At 39.6% G+C, this 17834-nt stretch overlaps 1 protein-coding gene and 1 long non-coding RNA gene across 4 annotated transcripts in view; one reads left to right on the top strand and one right to left on the bottom strand.

Moving 5' to 3' along the window:
- LOC122445541 overlaps positions 1-17116 on the bottom strand; it is a 21762-nt gene extending 4646 nt beyond the window's left edge. Inside the window, exons 1-3 of one of the 3 annotated variants that reach the window (XR_006270559.1) lie at positions 16999-17116; positions 10808-10885; positions 2493-3354 (exon numbers count right to left, since the gene is read on the bottom strand). This is a non-coding gene — a long non-coding RNA (uncharacterized LOC122445541). The remainder of the gene's footprint in view (positions 1-2492; positions 3355-10807; positions 10886-16998) is intronic. The other 2 variants (XR_006270558.1, XR_006270557.1) reach the window with 2 other exon arrangements.
- CCDC80 (coiled-coil domain containing 80) overlaps positions 16867-17834 on the top strand; it is a 32954-nt gene continuing 31986 nt past the window's right edge. Inside the window, exon 1 of the mRNA XM_043474829.1 lies at positions 16867-17781. The gene's annotated coding sequence lies outside the window, so the exon portion shown is untranslated. The remainder of the gene's footprint in view (positions 17782-17834) is intronic.

Genomic DNA, 17834 nt, shown 5'->3' with positions numbered 1-17834 from the left:
TGGTGTTGGAGAAGACTCTTGAGAGTCCCTTGGACTGCAAGGAGATCCAACCAGTCCATCCTAAAGGAGATCAGTCCTGGGTGTTCATTGGAAGGACTGATGCTGAAGCTGAAACTCCAGCACTTTGGCCACCTCATGCAAAGAGTTGACTCATTGGAAAAGACCCTGATGCCAGGAGGGATTGGAGGCAGGAGAAGAGGACAAAAGAGGATGAGATGGCTGGATGGCATCACCAACTCGATGGGCATGAGTTTAACTAACTCCGGAAGTTTGTGATGGACAGGGAGGCATGGCGTGCTGCAATTCATGGGGTCACAAAGAGTCGGAGATGACTGAGCAACTGAATTGAACTGAACTGAGGGAAAGTAGAAAGAATAGCTGGTTTCAGGTTCTTCCTGCTCCTATGGAGGGAGGTTGGACAACTCTGCACTGTGAGTCAGTTGTCCAGATAAAGTACTAAAGGTGCTTTGAGAGAGGGAAGAGTGAGTCCTTGGATATTTGGAGGAGGCAGAAGTGGGCTCAGCTGGGAAGACTCTGTGCAGCAGGTGCATTTGGACTTGACAGGGGCCACATGGACTTGAAGAGATTAGCCAAAAGAATAAGCAAAATATAGAAGGAGATCATCAAGGGGCAACAAAGAAACAGTATGTGGTGCATTTTGACTAGATTGAAGAAGGTGTTACAGAGAACAGTATGGAGGTGCCTTAAAAAACTAAAAATAGACCTACCACATGACTCAACAATCCCACTCCTGGGTATATACCTAGAGAAAACCATAATTCAAAAAGATACATGCACCCAGTATTCATTGCAGCACTATTTACAATAACCAGGACAGGGAAGCAACCTAAAAGTCCATTAATAGAGGAATTAATAAAGAAGATGTGGAACATATGTGCAGTAGAACATTACTCAGCCAAAAAGAAAAGAATGAAATTGTGCCATTTGCAGAGATATGGATGGACCTAGAGACTGCCATACAGAATGAAGTAAGTCAGAAAGGGAAAAACAAATATCGTATATTCATGCATATATGTGGAATCTAGAAAAATGGTATAGGTGATCTTATCTGCCAAACAGAGATAGAGACACACATGGAGAACAAACATATGGATATGGATACTAAGGGGAGAAGAGAGGATGGGATGAATTGGGAGATTTGGATTGACATATATACACTGCTGCTGCTGCTAAGTCGCTTCAGTCGTGTCCGACCCTGTGCAACCTCATAGACGGCAGCCCACCAGGCTCCCCTGTCCCTGGGATTCTCCAGGCAAGAACACTGGAGTGGGTTGCCATTTCCTTCTCTGAGATCAGATCCTAGCAGACTCTAAATGCAGAGTGAAAGAGTGTGACTTGTATTGTTGAAAACTGCAAGCCATTAACGGAGTTTGAGTAAGACAGTAAAATGACTGGAGCTGTGAGTTGGAAAAGTAATAATAATACTACAACAGTATATCAAATGTATACAAATAAAGCACTCTTTGTAATAACATCTCTCATTTGCCTTAGCACAGGCCACATTACCTAAAATCTGTACCACAGATATAGGGAGAGAGACACCAACAGTGTATCAAATGAATGTTTACCACCACTGCTATGATTTTACTTAGGCTTTGGTGAAACAGCTTTTGAGGTCTTCTATGTTGGTCCTCTCGGAGAAGGCAATGGCGCCCCACTCCAGTACTCTTGCCTGGAAAATCCCATGGACAGAGGAGCCTGGTGGGCTGCAGTCTATGGGGTTGCTAAGAGTCGGACACAGCTGAGAGACTTCACTTTCACTTTTCACTTTCATGCATTGGAGAAGGAAATAGAAACCCACTCCAGTGTTCTTGCCTGGAGAATCCCAGGGACGGGGGAGCCTGGTGGGCTGCCGCCGTCTATGGGGTCGCACAGAGTCAGACATGACTAAAGCAGCTTAGCAGCAGCAGCAGCAGCATGTTGGTCCTCTTGAAAGCCAGAGTCCTGAAGCTAATAGAGCTGGAGTGGCCTGGGGAACTTGAAGTATTTTTGAATTGGGTTGGCCAGTGGCCAGTAAATTCATTCAGGTTTTCCATAAGATGTAATGGCAAAACCCAAATGAACTTTTTGGCCAATCCAATACTTGCTGGTGCTGAAGCATAAAGAAAATAAACTTCCATTTCTGAATACTATGGAACTCATAAGGCAGATGCAAAACACATATTTCTCTGGTGAAAATAAAGCACTCCTTGTAATCACATCTCTCATTTCCTTGCACAGGTCACATTATTTAAAATCTATACCATAGGCAAAGGGAAGAGAGACACCAAGAGGTAAAAACAATTGCTCTGAAAACAAAACTGCTATGATCCACCATTCCAAAAGTACAAATCCTCTGCCTGCTTCACCCACACATCATCCAATAATGGCTGATCAGAGCAGTTTAATGAAATATTCCTACTCCTGGAACTCCCATGGGCTACATGCAGAGAACAAGCTGACCCTGACTTCCTCCCTCCCCACACTCCAACCTCTCAGAGGAAAAACAGCTGTGGGAGACCATGGTGACTGGTCAACCAATCAACAAGCCGCTGACAGACGACAGGCTCCATTTGTCACTCTGCAGAGGTGGTGGAGGAAGCCAAGTTGCCCTGCCCAGTGTTCAGAAACTTTCAACTGAAAGAGAATAACAGATGTTCATTTAAAAGAACCAACTACAAACCCCAAACATAATTTTATTACACAAGTTCATTGCCAGTGAATATTTGGAGAATAAGAACACTTTTACCAGCCCTCACAGGGTGTCTGGAAGACAGACAAAGAGAAGGGTCTACATATTTCTAATCTCTGTCTCGTTTCCATCATGAACTCCAGAGAGTGTGAGACACTGTCTTGGTATGTCCCACAGAAGAGCTTTCAGGGATTGCTCTGGGCTTATTTAGAGCCAGGGGAAACAGGGGACTGGGTTTCCTATTCCTAAAACAAGGAGAACTAAGTAGGAGCAAGATAGGTGGCTGAAGACTTTATCTTATTACTTCATGTAAAAGTCATCATGTTAAATAAACACATTTGGCATGAATTTACCAACATAGAGGGGAATGACACTAAGCCACACAGATAAGCCTTTTAAACAATTTAAAGTCCAAGATTTAAAATTTTCTTCATCCAATTAAGCAACTAGCAACTAGGGTTGGGCCCTCAGTGAAGAATGGATTATGTAATACTGTAAAGGGAGGCAGCCAGAGGTTAAGTCCTTTCTTGCAGTGATGAGCAAATAAGTGAAAAACTGCCATTGAGGAGAATGCTACCTTAGGGTCCTTCTTCCAAAGTTGTACTGTGCTGCCTTGGCCCAAAAGCCGATGTATTTATGGTCATCATGTTAGATCATGAGTTCTGTAAAGAGAAAGGAAGGTAACAGAAAGGTCAAGAAATGCTGTTTGGATTGATCTTTGGGCTCTTGTCTACATTTGAGGCTCTGTCTTATCTGAATTTTCCTCCAAAGTCTTCCTAGCTCAATTATGAGAAGACCTAAACATCCATCTCTGTTCCAGGATTTCTGACTTTCCTAACTCTCTCCAGGGCATTATTCTGTGACTAGGGAAGAACCAGATTGGCTTCCAGTAAACTAGAAATTTTGACTGGTCAAAACAGTCTATCTTGATAATTTACTGTTAAGATGGAACTCTGGGGTAGAGATAAATTTACTTTAAGAACCCTAGGTAATACCTGTAGAAGAATTTAATCTAAACTAGAACTGGAAAATATAAAGAGAATCTCACACACATGCCCTCAAGGAAGAAAAAACATAAGGACTAAGAGTCTAATTATAATAAGCCCCTGATTTACAGAAAACTGATGGTGTCAGAATTTTCTGATATGATGGGGGTTGGTCAGAGGTTGTCTCATAACAACCTTGAGAAGTTTTGTCAAAGGCACAAATGAGAGATGAGTCAGGTCTTGTCGGTTGAATTGAGCTTTGTGTGGCTAGACTGATTTTGTCTGCTCAGAAAGTTTTCAAGGCTGATCTTCATTTGTTTTTCGTTTGTTTTAGAATTTATTTGTATTTATTTATTTATTTTTGGTTGTGCTGGGTCTTCATTGTGGTGAGCTACTCTTCATTGCAGTACATGGACTTCTCATTGCTGAGGCCTCTCTCGTGGAGCAGAGGCTCTAGACTTGAGAGCTTCAGGAATTGCAGCACAGGGGCTCAATAATTGTGGCTCATGGGCCCTAGAGCTTGCAGGCTTCAGTAGTTATAGCGCATGGGCTTATTTGCTTTGTGGCATGTGGAATCTTCCTGCACCAGACATCAAACCAGTGCTTCTGCATTGGCACGTGGATTCTTATCCACTGTAATACCAGGGAAGTCCTTTCACTTGTTTTTTATTTTAGCTGACTCTAACTGAACTCTCCCCTCTACATCCGTTACCAAAAATACAACCTCACTTGACTCACCTGTAGCTTGTTGCAATTTGCATATCCCAATTGCAATTACTTTGCTATTTCCAAGTAAACTCATTTTTTGAGTTTGACTCAGTTTACCTCTTTATTTAGGTCAACATGCCTGTGAGGATTGTGGGAGCAGAAATTAACTCTAGTAGGAACTCAGACTGATGCACTGGACTCCAAAACACTAGAGGTAGGTCAAGAGGCCAAGACAGGGTCAATGGAGCAGAGGTCAGAGGCAGAGGTGGAATAGACCTTCAGTTCAGTTCAGTTCAGTCGTGTCTGACTCTTTGTGACCCCATGGATTACAGCACACCAGGCTGTCCTTCACCAACTCTTGGAGTTTGTTCAGACTCATATCCATTGAGTCGGTGATACCGTCCAATCATCTCATCCTCTGTCATCCCCTCCTCCTCCCGCCTTCAATCTTAACCAACATCAGGGTCTTCTCAAATGAGTCAGTTTTTCACATCATGTGGCCAAAGTATTGGAGTTTCAGCATCAGTATCAGTCCTGCCAAAGAATGTTCAGGACAGATTTCTTTTAAGATTGACTGGTTTGATCTCCTTGCAGTCCAGGGGACTCTCAAGAGTCCTCTCCAACACCACAGTTCAAAATCTTCAATTCTTCAGTGTCCAGCTTTCTTTATAGTCCAACTCTCACATCCATACATGACTACTGGAAAAACCATAGCCTTGACTAGACGGACCTTTGTTGGCAAAGTAATGTTTCTGCTTTTTAATATGCTTTTTAATATGTTGGTCATAACTTTTACTCCAAGGAGAAAGCATCTTTTAATTTCATGGCTGCAGTCACCATCTGCATTGATTTTGGAGTCCCAAAAAATAAAGTTTCTCACTGTTTCCATTGTTTCCCCATGCATTTGCCATGAAGTGATGGGACCAGATACCATGATCTTAGTTTTCTGAATGTTGAGCTTTAAGCCAACTTTTTCACTCTCCTCTTTCACTTTCATCAAGAGGCTCTTTAGTTCTTCTTCCCTTTCTGCCATTAGAATGGTGACATCTGCATATCTGATGTTATTGATATTTTTCCCGGCAATCTTGATTCCAGCTTGTGCTTCATCCAGCCCAGCATTTCTCATGATGTACTCTGCATATAAATTAAATAAGCAGGGTGACAATATACAGCCTTGATGTACTCCTTTTCCTATTTGGAACCAGTCTGTTGTTCCATGTCCAGTTCTAACTGTTGCTTCCTGACCTGCATACAGGTTTCTCAAGAGGCAGGTTGGGTGGTCTGGTATTCCCATCTCTTTCAGAATTTTCCACATTTTGTTGTGATCCACACAGTCAAAGGCTTTGGCCTAGTCAATAAAGCAGAAATAGATGTTTTTCTGGAACTCTTTTGCTTTTTTGATGATCCAGCAGATGTTGGCAATTTGATCTCTGGTTCCTCTGCCTTTTCTAAAACCAGCTTGAACATCTGGAAGTTCATGGTTCATGTACTGTTGAAGCCTGGCTTTGAGAATTTTGAGCATTATTTTGGTAGCGTGTGAGTTAAGTGCAATTGTGTGGTAGCTTGAACATTCTTTGGCATTGCCTTTCTTTGGGATTGGAATGAAAGCTGACCTTTTCCAGTCCTGTGGCCACTGCTGAGTTTTCCAAATTTGCTGGCATATTGAGTGCAGTACTTTCACATATCTGAGTGTATATATACTGAATCATCTAAAAATATGACCCATAGTCATGCATAATTGCATTCAACAACTGACGTCTGAGGGGATGCTTCAGGCTTTGACTAAACTGTTTTCAGTGTAAATAATTAATGGAATTATCTTCGATTTCTCAGGTGGCACTAGTGGTAAAGAATCCATTTGCCAATGCAGGAAACATAAGAGACCTGAGTTTGATCCCTGGGTCAGGAGATTCCCCTGGAGGAGGGCATAGCAACCCACTCCTGAATTCTTGCCTGGAGAATCCCATGGACAGAGGATCCTGGCAGGCTACAGTCCATAGGGTTGCAAAGAGTTGGACATGACTGAAGCAACTTAGGATGCATGCATACATCTTCAGTTTCCAAAGGATTTTCAGACAGAACAGGCTTAGACTTTTTTTCTTTGTGGTTGACATACATTGGCTATATTTTCTGTGGATTTGTTTAAATAATTTCTTAAAAATTATTAGTACAATGCATCTTATTTTACATGTTTGTTTTCAGATCATTTGGAGGGGCTCTTTGTGAGAGTACAGAAAGTTTGTGTTACTTAACAAAAATTTAATCCTGAGAAAAAGCCATTAAAGTCAATCCATCTCAACAGGTACTGTCATAGCAAATAATTTAAAGTTTGTTTGCAACCTTATCTTGAAATCTGTTAGGAAAATAAGAAGTTTGTTTTAGACTTAACAAATTGAGTTATAATTGCAAATGCACACTAAATTCTTTTTTTTTTCTTTTCTTTTTTTTTGGCCACACCATGCAGTTTGTGGGATCTCAGTTCCCCCAATAGAAGCCCAGAATCCTAACCACTATGCCACCACGGAACTCCCTACACTCACCTGTTGATTTGGGGGAGAGTAAGATTTTCCCACAAGACTATGTAACATGACCTAGTATTCATCACTTCACAGTTTGGACTTTTACAGCATGGCTCCTATGAGGATCACATTTTTAAGCTTACTTAATGGCTTCAGTAATATTCTGAAAGACTTACTGTAATCTGTAAATTTTCACTGAGATTCCAATAATATTTTCATTCTTGTTGACTTTCTCCTCTGTCATTTCTACTTGTTAATATCTCTGCATGTAATTTCAGCAATTGTTCACCATTTCTAGCTAGATAAAGTTGTTAATTGATGGCAAAGTTGTTACATGGATAAAAAATGTTTGGCAATTAACTTTGTAAGTGGACAATCTGCTAGTAAATAATTCTCTGTTATGATGACACTTGCTTCTCTACTTTGTGCCTTTAGATGAAAACTCTGATAATTTAGTTCATGTAAATTTTTTTTCATAAAAAATCCAGAGAAATGCATCAATTCATATATAGTAATCATAGTAACTATAGACTCCTACAATCTTTAAGGCTAAACTTTCACCTGAGTTAGCCACTCACCTAATGCTTAAATTCTCTGCTAAGGAACCCCTATTTTAACATCTTCTCCAACAGGGAGTTTCCTGCTTCCCCATGCATCTTTCTTCATCCTTGAACAGCTCTGATATTTATAACATTTTTCTTCTAGCAAGCTGAAATGTTATCTAGTGTTTGAACACATGTAAGCATAGCTGTCAGGATGCTGGAAAAACACAGTGGGGAAAAGGGAGGAACAATAAATAAGTTGGGTTATTTTTCCATTGAGGTAAATCGAGTTTGAATGTTGGGTGAACATTTAACTGGCTCCACTGCAGTTGAAAACATAAGAAAAAATATTCATTCTTTTAAACATCAGTCAGATTGTCACTCTGAATATCTGTGAAACAGGTAGTTTCAAATATCTCACTAAGTACTGGTATCCTTTCAATAAACTGGTGAATATTGTTCATCTACACATAATAAAATGTTTGTTTTACAAATAAAATACTTCTTAAGGAACTTCTCTGGTGGTCTAGCGGCTTTGATTCCTTGCTCCCAATGCAAGGGACCTAGGTTCAATCCCTGGTTGGGTGGGGAACTAGATCCCACATGCTGCAACTAAGAGTTTGCATGCTACAACTAGAGATCCCCCGTGCCACAACTAAGACCCAGAGCAGCCAAATAAATAAATAAATATTATTTTGATGGCTAAGTCAAAGATTTCTTTTGGCAAATGTCATACTGCACTTGAAAATATGTGTGTTGTTTTCAAATATCTTTTGATGTTGATTTCTAACACAATTTCACAGAGACAAGAGAAGAGACTGTATGATTTCAATACCTTTAGACCATAAAATCTGTGCACATTGTTTTATGTCCTTGGATGTGTTCCAGTGTCTCCTAGTTTATAGTCTGTGGGAACTAGAATAGAATTTGTATCCTACTGTTGTGTGAAAATTGTATAAATCTTAATTATGTTGAATTGGTTCACAGTTCAGGTCTTTTCAGTTCAGCTTTTCAGGTCTACTATATCCTTATATTTCTCTGTATATTCATTCTGTTAAGTTTTGAGAGTTTGATATCACAATTCCTACTAAAATGTTTAATTTATCTACTTAAAAAATAATTGTAATATATAGTGTGGCCCTATATGTAACCTTGTTTATTTTTCAAGTCTCCTGTAAATGTGTTATCAAACTTTCATAGTTTAAAAAAATAAAAATTTTTAAAAATAAGTAAATATTTAAAAATCTTCTTAAAGATAATTCTGGATTTAAAATATTGCTTGATGCTATATTTCTATTTATAATCACATACAGAAATCTTGAAAATTTAGACATACTAGCTCACCACGAATAGTGTGTATACATTACAATGTTCATCTATCTTGATAGATCTTAAATTAAAAATAGTCACAATCTTTCTTTTAAAAATAACATAAATTATTTTATTTATAAAAATAAAATTAAAACCACAATATTCTTTTTCTGCCTTTTTCCTTTTTCTAAGTTTCAAATATAACTGGGTTAATTTAGGTCCACCATGATGAAAATAAATTCTTTTCATCTTATTCCAAGTTTACACTCAGGCAAATTTTCTAATAGCCAAGTTGTTAAGACCCATAATTAATGAAATCAGTGCTCCTCAATTCCCAAATCACACAACTGAGCTGCTCTTTAATTGGAAACAGAGGCTCTGGGCTCTGCTTTTCCTTCAAATATGGTGGTGGTCTTTTTTCAGTGTACCCTGTGAGATGTATCTCTAGGGGGTTTGATAGTTCCAGTGAATTCTGTGCTGCTCATACTCAAACTATCAAGTAGTTTTTTCCTGAAAAACATGGTTTTGAGTCCACACATTTCTCTTGTTCCTCAAGGCACCTTCTACACCATATTCATCTGTTTATTAAAGTTCAAAATCTTCTTTGCAGGAAGCAAGCTCAGGGTGCCGAGCTCCACTTGGGTATAACATTTCAGGTATACCGTCTCACTCCTTTCAACTGAATCCAACTTCACAGCATCACCAGATTTCCATCATTACTGCTAGCATCAATGTCAACTTTCCCATCTCACTTCTAGGCCAGGGGAAACTTGAACTTTCTCTCTGAAGTTCTCTGCTCACTATTGAGGAGTTTGTAGCAGGAGTGAAGCATCAATGTTCGAAGACAATGAGAGTGACAATCATTTGGAGGATGGATTGGAAAGGATGAGTCTGGTGGCCAGAAAACCAATTGAAATAAATGAGAGCCAACAGAAGACCCAAAGTGTAAACACTGCTCTGGCTTCTGATTTCATGGCAGATTGGCACAAAATACATAATAAGTGAATCTCCATCCAATGCGTAGTCATTCTTTATGTTTGATGCTTAGCACCTCTGTCTGGCCCTTTAACTCCTTCCCATGTTGTTTCACTTGCCTTTTGCCTTAGGCTGGAAGTCTGAGTTTATGACTGCTCTGGTGTGAACATCATTTCTCCCACCATTGAGCTGGTATTAGCCATATTTCATACATTAAAAATAGCCACTCTCAATAGAGACAGATTCATAGAGACAGAAAGTAGAATTGTTGTTACCTGGGACTGAGAAAAAGGAGGAACAAGCCGTTATTGTTTAACAAGTACAGAATTTCAATTTGGGAAGATGAAAATGTTTAGCAGGTGGACAATGGTGATGGTTGCATAACAACATGAATGTAGTTAATGCTGTCAAACTCTACACTTAAAATCATTGAAATGCCAGGAGTTGTGTGTATTTTACCACAATAAATAAAAAAGACTTAGAACATTTGAAGCAAATCAACCAATAATCTTCCCATACTTCAGGATGTTTTACTGGTGTGAGCTGACAAATTTCCTGTCATTTACAGCAGTTAGCAGTAAATTTGCTATTATTTGAACCATGAAGCACTCTAATAAAATCATCTTCAGAAAAAATTGAAGCCTATTATTTATATTTTAAAAACTATTCACATTTTTGTAGATGAAGAAACTACAAAATAGTTCAGAGAGGATGATACCTTGCCCATGTCACACAGTGAACAGTGAAATGAGGACTCCAATCTCAGGTTTGTTTGTCTGCAAATTTTGTGCTCTTTACTCAAAGACAAAGCAAATCTTATCCAATGAATGAGTGAAATTTCCAAACATGGAAACAGTTCTCTAATCATGAATTTTTTTCAATCTAAGCTGCTCCTCTCATTTTGATGCAGTTACTCACTAACATTTATTTGTGCTGACTGAATTTTCCCAATAGTTAATGCCAAGGTTTCTGCCAAAATCCACCATCACAAATTATTGTAAAGGGGACCACATGTTTTTATTTCCCATACTTAACTTTTAAGCAAACATATTATTTAAAACTTTGGAATGTTACCTGTTAACATATTCAGAAGGAATTCTACTTTGAGCTTTTTAACTTGCTTTGAAGACCACTCTATATTTGAACTTCATTCTGGAAGTTTTGCAACAGATTTTGGTTAAAAGCATTTAGGTTAGAACAATACCATTTTTAAACAGAGATTTTTGAAATGTGATTACAAATGAATGTGACTTTTAAAAAAAACTAGAGTTCAAATTAATATCATTGACTTCAATGTAGTCATCTTGGGAGGCTATAGATAGTGATGTACCAATTATTCATTCATTGAAACACATAATAAGTCCTTATTCTATGCCAGAGATTCAGAGCATTTTTAAAATTCCTTTTTCATATTTCCTCCAAAGCCAGTTAGTGAATTGTGCAGGAAACTTGTTACTTTACGATCTTTTATTATTCTGACCCCAACCAGAATTATAAATTTGATCATCCACCTCATTCAACAGACTTAGCTCCTAGAGAATATGACTAAAACTCAACTCCAACATCAAAGGTTGAAGAATTGATGACCAACGTTGAAGGCATGCCTGATTCTTTCACATGCAGCATAAAACCACTTTGATGGAACTAGCCCCTGACCATGTCTGATCACCCCATCTTAAATGGTACATTTCTTCATTCACTATTGCTTTTCCCTTCATTACTTTTCTTTAGAGTGCTTATCTCTCACTAACAGAATGTAAGTTCTTTGAGAGGAGAGACTTCTGTCTGTTGCTGTATTCCCAATACTAAAATCAAACCTAATACATAAAAGGTGCTCTTTAAGTGGTTTTTGAATAAATGAATAAATAAAAGATTTATATTATGTTACATAAAATGTTATGCCTCAATGTCACAATTTCATAACTCAATACAAGTATAAGGTTTAATTTTACTGGTTTACAGTGCTACATCTTTTATTTCTAATATTATTATTTAATCGAGATAAAGAAATGCTCTGGTTCATTAACAGTGTGGATTTTTTTTTTCTTTTCTTTCCTTTTTTAAAGTGTTATGTTGTACTTGGGTTGTGTTCTGGTATCTTGTCATTGCTTCTTACAACTGCATTTGATTGGTATAAATTTATAATACTTTTCCCCTTAACTATATGCAGGATGTTAGGAATGATGCTCCACTGCAGTTGAAAACATAAGAAAAAATATTCATTCTCTTAAACATCAGTCAGATTGTCACTCTGAATATCTGTGAAACAGGTAGTTTCAAATATCTCACTAAGTACTGGTGTCCTTTCAATAAACTGGTGAATATTGTTCATCTACACATAATAAAATGTATGTTTTACAAATAAAATACTTCTTGAGGGACTTCTTTGGTGGTCTAGTGGCTTTGATTCCTTGCTCCCAAAGCAAGGGACCTAGGTTCAATCCCTGGTCCTTCTATGTTCTCAGAAGTTTAAAGATCTGCTTGGAAGGACAAGAATCCATATTTTGAGGATGAAAAGTTCAGAAAGTGATGCTCTACTGAATATCTTCTTAGAGAAAGGAAAGAGATTCCTATTGGAGTTTCTGGGGAAACTCTGTGGAAGAGATAGTTACAGGTACTGCATGTTGCAGAATGAACTGAATACAATTTTCATTTTCACCAAGAACTTTATTGAACAATGTATTCATTAACCAAATGAACCTTTTGGCCAACCCAATAAAATGGCCTCCTTCTCTTCATCACCTTTCACTCCCTTCCCTCTTAAAAATCTCTTTCAAGCACATGTCTAGGTCTGTATATTTATTCATATATTCTTGTCAGTCTTATTATTGGCACAGAAGCTCCATGAAATCAGGGAGTGTTTGTTGCTGTATCTCCAATGACTAGAACAATGCCTGGCATTGAATAAATATTTGTTGAATGAATGAATTGCCATCCTCATGGTCAACCCCTTCTCATGTGAGTAAGGTGATGTCCTGAGTGATGAGACTGAAGCCTGAAGTGCCAGGTCAGTACGGAGAAATGAGTGAGAGACAGGGCAAACCCAGCAGGGCAGACGCCAGAGACAGAGCCAAGATGGGGACTGGGACAATGAGAATTAAAGGCCTGTGAGGCAATCCAGCACACCCTTCCAGTATCTTGGACTCTTGTAGGCTCTAGTGGACTTTAGAACTGATGGAATAAACCAAGCAAGTTTTCTGGGTGCCGCATAGTGGCTGCCATGGGAAGCCTCTTTCACGGTAAAGCCTGCCCCATGAATCAAAGAGGCAAAGTCTTCAATAGGAATGGAGTCATAGTCATGCACCGAATTTTTACATGAAGAGAAAGTTGGCAGTACTGCTGCAGACAGCATAATTGACTAATACTTGTTTATCTTCTCCAGTGAGCTGTGGGGTCCTTAGGAGAAGAGACTGCCTGGTACTCTCTCATTCCTGGTATGAAATCTGCACTCTTGACAAACATTTGAGAGAAAGGTTGAAAGAAGGGAGAAAGAAATTGAATCACTACTCTTTACTGGGCTATACCTAAAGGCATGGAGAGCAACATATTCAGAATTGTCCTCCTGAAGCCTGATTGAAATAATCTTTTGTATGCATTAAATGGCCAATAGTTAACCTTGAACTCAGTGTAGTTCACCCCCTCCCAATTCACAACTAAACCTTCAAGCATCAAGTTGAATGGTTAAAGATTTAAAATTTTAATGTTAAAGATTTTAAAAGAGCCATTAAGTCATTCACAAAGTTCCTTAATCTCTACTGTGGGGGCAGGGAGGGAGGGGGACCTTCAATTTGCTCTAATTAAGACTTCAACATTTTCTTAATTAAACAACTTCCCATCTGGAAAATAAAAGTCTTCATGCCCCACCCCCCAAAATCTCTGAAAGTAATCAAAACTAAATGAATTTTTAAAAATATTAAAACTATTCTTCCCAATAGTTTTGGCCACTATCAGGTAACTTTTAATTTATTTTTTAAGGAAAGTATATGTATACCTCAACTTCAGATTAAACCTGTGAGCTTGTTGACATTTCAGAGACGATTTCAGAGTGTTTCTTTTTGGGGATTACCCTTTCTCAGAATTTCTCTGGGCTGAGTTCATGGTCATTGTGGGCTTTCCCCTTGACTTTGCCATTTTTTTCTTTAGTTTGTCCTACACAAACTAAAGAATGCTACAAAGAATGTCCTACAAATACTAAAAAACGTGAATCCTGAGAAAGAGAAGGGTTCATTTTCATTCATAATGACATAAATGTGGCTGAAGACTGAACACTGATTAAAGTTACAAGTGGAAAGGAAAAGCACACAGCATTATCCTCAGTGTGAATATTGTTTTGTGTCTCTGTCACAAAGATGTGAAAAAATGGCTGTGTTATTCTTCCTGCTGAGGGTATAGGTTATCACAGAGTGGGAGAGGTGGTTTCCCTTCAAGACCACACTGAAGAGTTAACAAGTTTTGTTCTTTAGTTTTTTTTTCTGGTTTCCTCTTAAGCAAATGGTTTTTTCAGGCAATGGAACAATGCTATGAAACCAGTCAGTAAGGTCCATGAAGTGTTACTCTGTGTAGGAAACCAACTAGGCCAAAAATCAAAGTTTCTCTTGGGTGCCTGGGAAAGGATATCTTGCTGAGTCTTGGTCTGAGGTCACTGGAGCCTTGGTTCCTCTCAGTTAGTACATCCCCTTCTGGAAACCTCCTTCCACTTACTCACATTTTCATCAAATAATAACCCCCATCCCAGAGTCTCTAAAGCAAATCTGTTTTGCTTATTCTTTCCTTCCCTCCTTCCAAATTACTATGCTACCAGTGTCAGGCAGGGTCTTGTCAGTGAATTCCTAAATTAGCATTTCTAAAATCGTGTTTTGAATTTTATTCTTTTTACCTTTCTCTGACTCAACATCAATCCCCCCACTTCTCTCCTTTCTTTCCCTTTTTTATCTGCCATTAGTGTTTCTTTCTTAGGTTACAGAAAAAATGGACAGATCTAGGTAGGAGACACTTTTAAATCATGGACTAGAAATTGAGTTATTACAAATCCTGTATCATTAAAGGCTTTTCCAGAAAGAGGTACAGGCTAACTTGCTTCCTAACAGCTCTTATCAGACATGTGCTCCCAGAACTTGCCTGGCAGGCTTTTCTGAGGTCCTAGAAAAGGCTTTAGGTTTTGAGGTTGAAAAATCCTGAACAGTCAGAAGAAGCTGCACATTGCCAGTGTGCCTGTGGGATGGCTGTGGGGTGTGGGGCGTTGGGGAGTTCCTGGAGCGTCCGTCTCCCGCATATGTGTTTAGCGCGCCATCTAGTGGCAGAAGCTCATAGAAGGGAAGGGAAGAGAAGAAAGCCTGAGTCCGGAAGACTCAGCTCAGGGTTGGGCTGGCTTCCCCTTAAGGTTAAGTACAGGTCAAATAAAACTAAAGTGGTTTTATTTCAACTCTACACATTGCATAGGTGACGACTGTTGTGCACACAGTTTTGAGGCTTCTAGAAGCCATGGGATATTCAAGAAAAAGGATAAAATATGTTAAGGACCTATTAAGAAAGACAAAAAGTACTGCTACACAATTATTTTAGAAAGTAGGACTCTAAAACTATAAGCACTCTCGTTGAACAAATTAATGAGACTTTTCTGTGAATATAGGAAACAAAAACAAATTGAAGGAAAAGAAGAAAGAGAAGGTATGGAAAGAAAATGAAAGGGGGAAGAGGCAGGATAACCCAATGCTTTGTAGATAGTTCTGCATCTGGGTTCAAATTTCAGGGCCACTTCTTAGCATTTGTGTGACAGTAAGCAATTACTTAAATTCATTCCGTCTCAGGTTGCCCATGTGTAAAAGGGGGATAATCCCACCTATCTCTTGGGGATGCTGTGAGGGTTAAATAAAAGCATATATGAAAGTGCCAAGCCCAGAGCCTCATGTGAAAATGCTCAATAAATGGTAATTATTATTAGCAGGGAGAAGACAAAAGGAAGAGAAAGGAAGGGAGGGAGGAGGCTCAGCAAGGGATTGTGTAGAATACATTATGATGTGAGAAAGGAAATCACATCTAGGACTGTGCAGTTCACCACTAGGCATTTGATCAACTTAACAGGTAAATCCCATGAAAGGGGAAATCTCTCTTCAAGGGACAGAAGTCTCTGCCCGAAGCCCACGTTTGTTCTGGACTTACAGAAAGCCAGAATAGAAAGCCTCCACAGAAGGCCCTTCCTTCTTGGCACCCCCAGCTCTTCATGCTGTGGACTGACAACCTGACACTCAACCCTCCACAGATCTTCAATTCAGTGCTGGGAGCTCATGTGAAGGAAAAGTAAATGACAAGTCAGAGATGGTACTGATGAAAAGGAACAACCAGGGACCAGGTTTTATCCAGAGAGGGTAGACATTAACATGATCTAGCTTACAAGGGATCTCCTGAAAACACTGACTCGCCACTGTCCGGGGCAGTTAATACTGACTGAATGCACTTGGAGAGGCTGGAAGAAATATCTGTATAACCCAAGGCACCTTCCCTCCCTGCCAAAAGCTTATTTCTCATGGCACATCTGTGAGGTGGATCCACAGAGCTGCTTCAGTATCTCTGATATGGCTATTTCTAAGGATTGTTTAAAGCCCTCCGGATACTGGAAGTCTCTGGAGTGCAAGATATTGCAACACACACACACACACACACACACACATGTACATACACTCGTGCCCTCTGAGGAAGCTCTTAGCCTACCACAGCCAGAGCTCAGAATTAGAGGTCGTAGTGGCCTTTCCTTGTGTAATGGCTGACCACAATCTCAGGGGAACAGCAGCCATTGCTTGCATTTCTAACCTTTTACCAGCTTCCTTTCATGCCAAGGAGAAACTAGGTATAAGAATACGGTAATATGATCCCCAATTAGCATAAAATAAAAACAACCCAGCCATGTTTTCCATGGGCATTTCCAGCCTCAAATGAAACACATGAAGCAGGGAGAAAGAGATAAAAATACTTTCATAGAACTATAAATATATATATACTGTCTGTGTATGTACAGCCAAGCACCCTGACCCAAATGACTGTCTCTAGGAAAACCAAGCAATCAGATATAGAAATCTGAGAATTTTCCCTTGTCCCAAGCACTGTGTGTGTACAGACAGGAACGGACAGTGTCCTGATGACTCAGTAGGGAAGGGGTTAAGTCCTCAGCCATCCTGTTCCAAAGTGATTTATGATGATGTGCAGTGTTTCAACACCCCCACCCAAAGAACAGCCCCTTCTCTCCCTCCCAGTCCAGGCTCACCGCTCACCATGCTGAAGTGGGAAGGAGGCGGTGTTTTGCTGATCTGTTAAATTCTTAGTGAAGTTTCCTTGATTTCCAGTGGCTGCTGTTGTTTGAGTTTGGTTTGGATCAAAACTGAGGTTGTCCTGGCATTTCTGGGACTGAATCCAGGCAAGAGGAAGAAGAAAAAGGAGAAGGAAGAGAGGAGAGTAAAGGTGGGAAGAAATAAAGGGAAGAGAGAAGCGTAAGGAAAAGAAAAAAGTCCTTTTCAACATCACATTCCTGTGTTTTCCCTCGGCCTGGAAAACATATTAATCCCAGTGCTTTTACGCTCGGAAACAAAGAGACTAAGCCAGACTGTGGGGGAAAGGGTGATAAGAAGGATCCTGGAACTCGAAAAAGAGAAAGAGCGAGATTTAGAAATAGCTGGGACTCCACTTTAAGGGGCGTCCAGTGCTGTCGGCTGGCCGGGGGGGATTGGTATTCGCAGACACACAGCCCAAGCAGAAGCTACAGACAAATGGAGATACAAAGACTTAAAAGGACAGCTCCTTTCACCTCATTCTACTTGTCAAGAAGGTAAAAAAGCACAGCCAGAAAGAAAAGAAGAAAGTTCAGCCCTCAGGACCTGACGGGCGGTGGTCTGCGTGCGGCTCTGGGAGCTGGGGCTGCAGCACAGCCTTTTGTATCGGCCGGCCTTGCAAAGGAGAAAGAGAGTTGGGAGGAAAAGTATTTCGTCTAGGAACTGTTCTGGGAGCACACTTCAGATTGCTTTTTAAAGCTTCTGCATTCCATCTCCATGAGCCACTATGTAAGTGTGTAATCCTGCCTGTCTTTACAGTGTTTGTTTGTTTCTTTGTCATT

The sequence above is a fragment of the Cervus canadensis genome, chromosome 7 (assembly GCF_019320065.1).
Source record: "Cervus canadensis isolate Bull #8, Minnesota chromosome 7, ASM1932006v1, whole genome shotgun sequence".
Taxonomy (NCBI): domain Eukaryota; kingdom Metazoa; phylum Chordata; class Mammalia; order Artiodactyla; family Cervidae; genus Cervus; species Cervus canadensis.
This window is presented reverse-complemented; position numbering and strand designations above follow the sequence as displayed.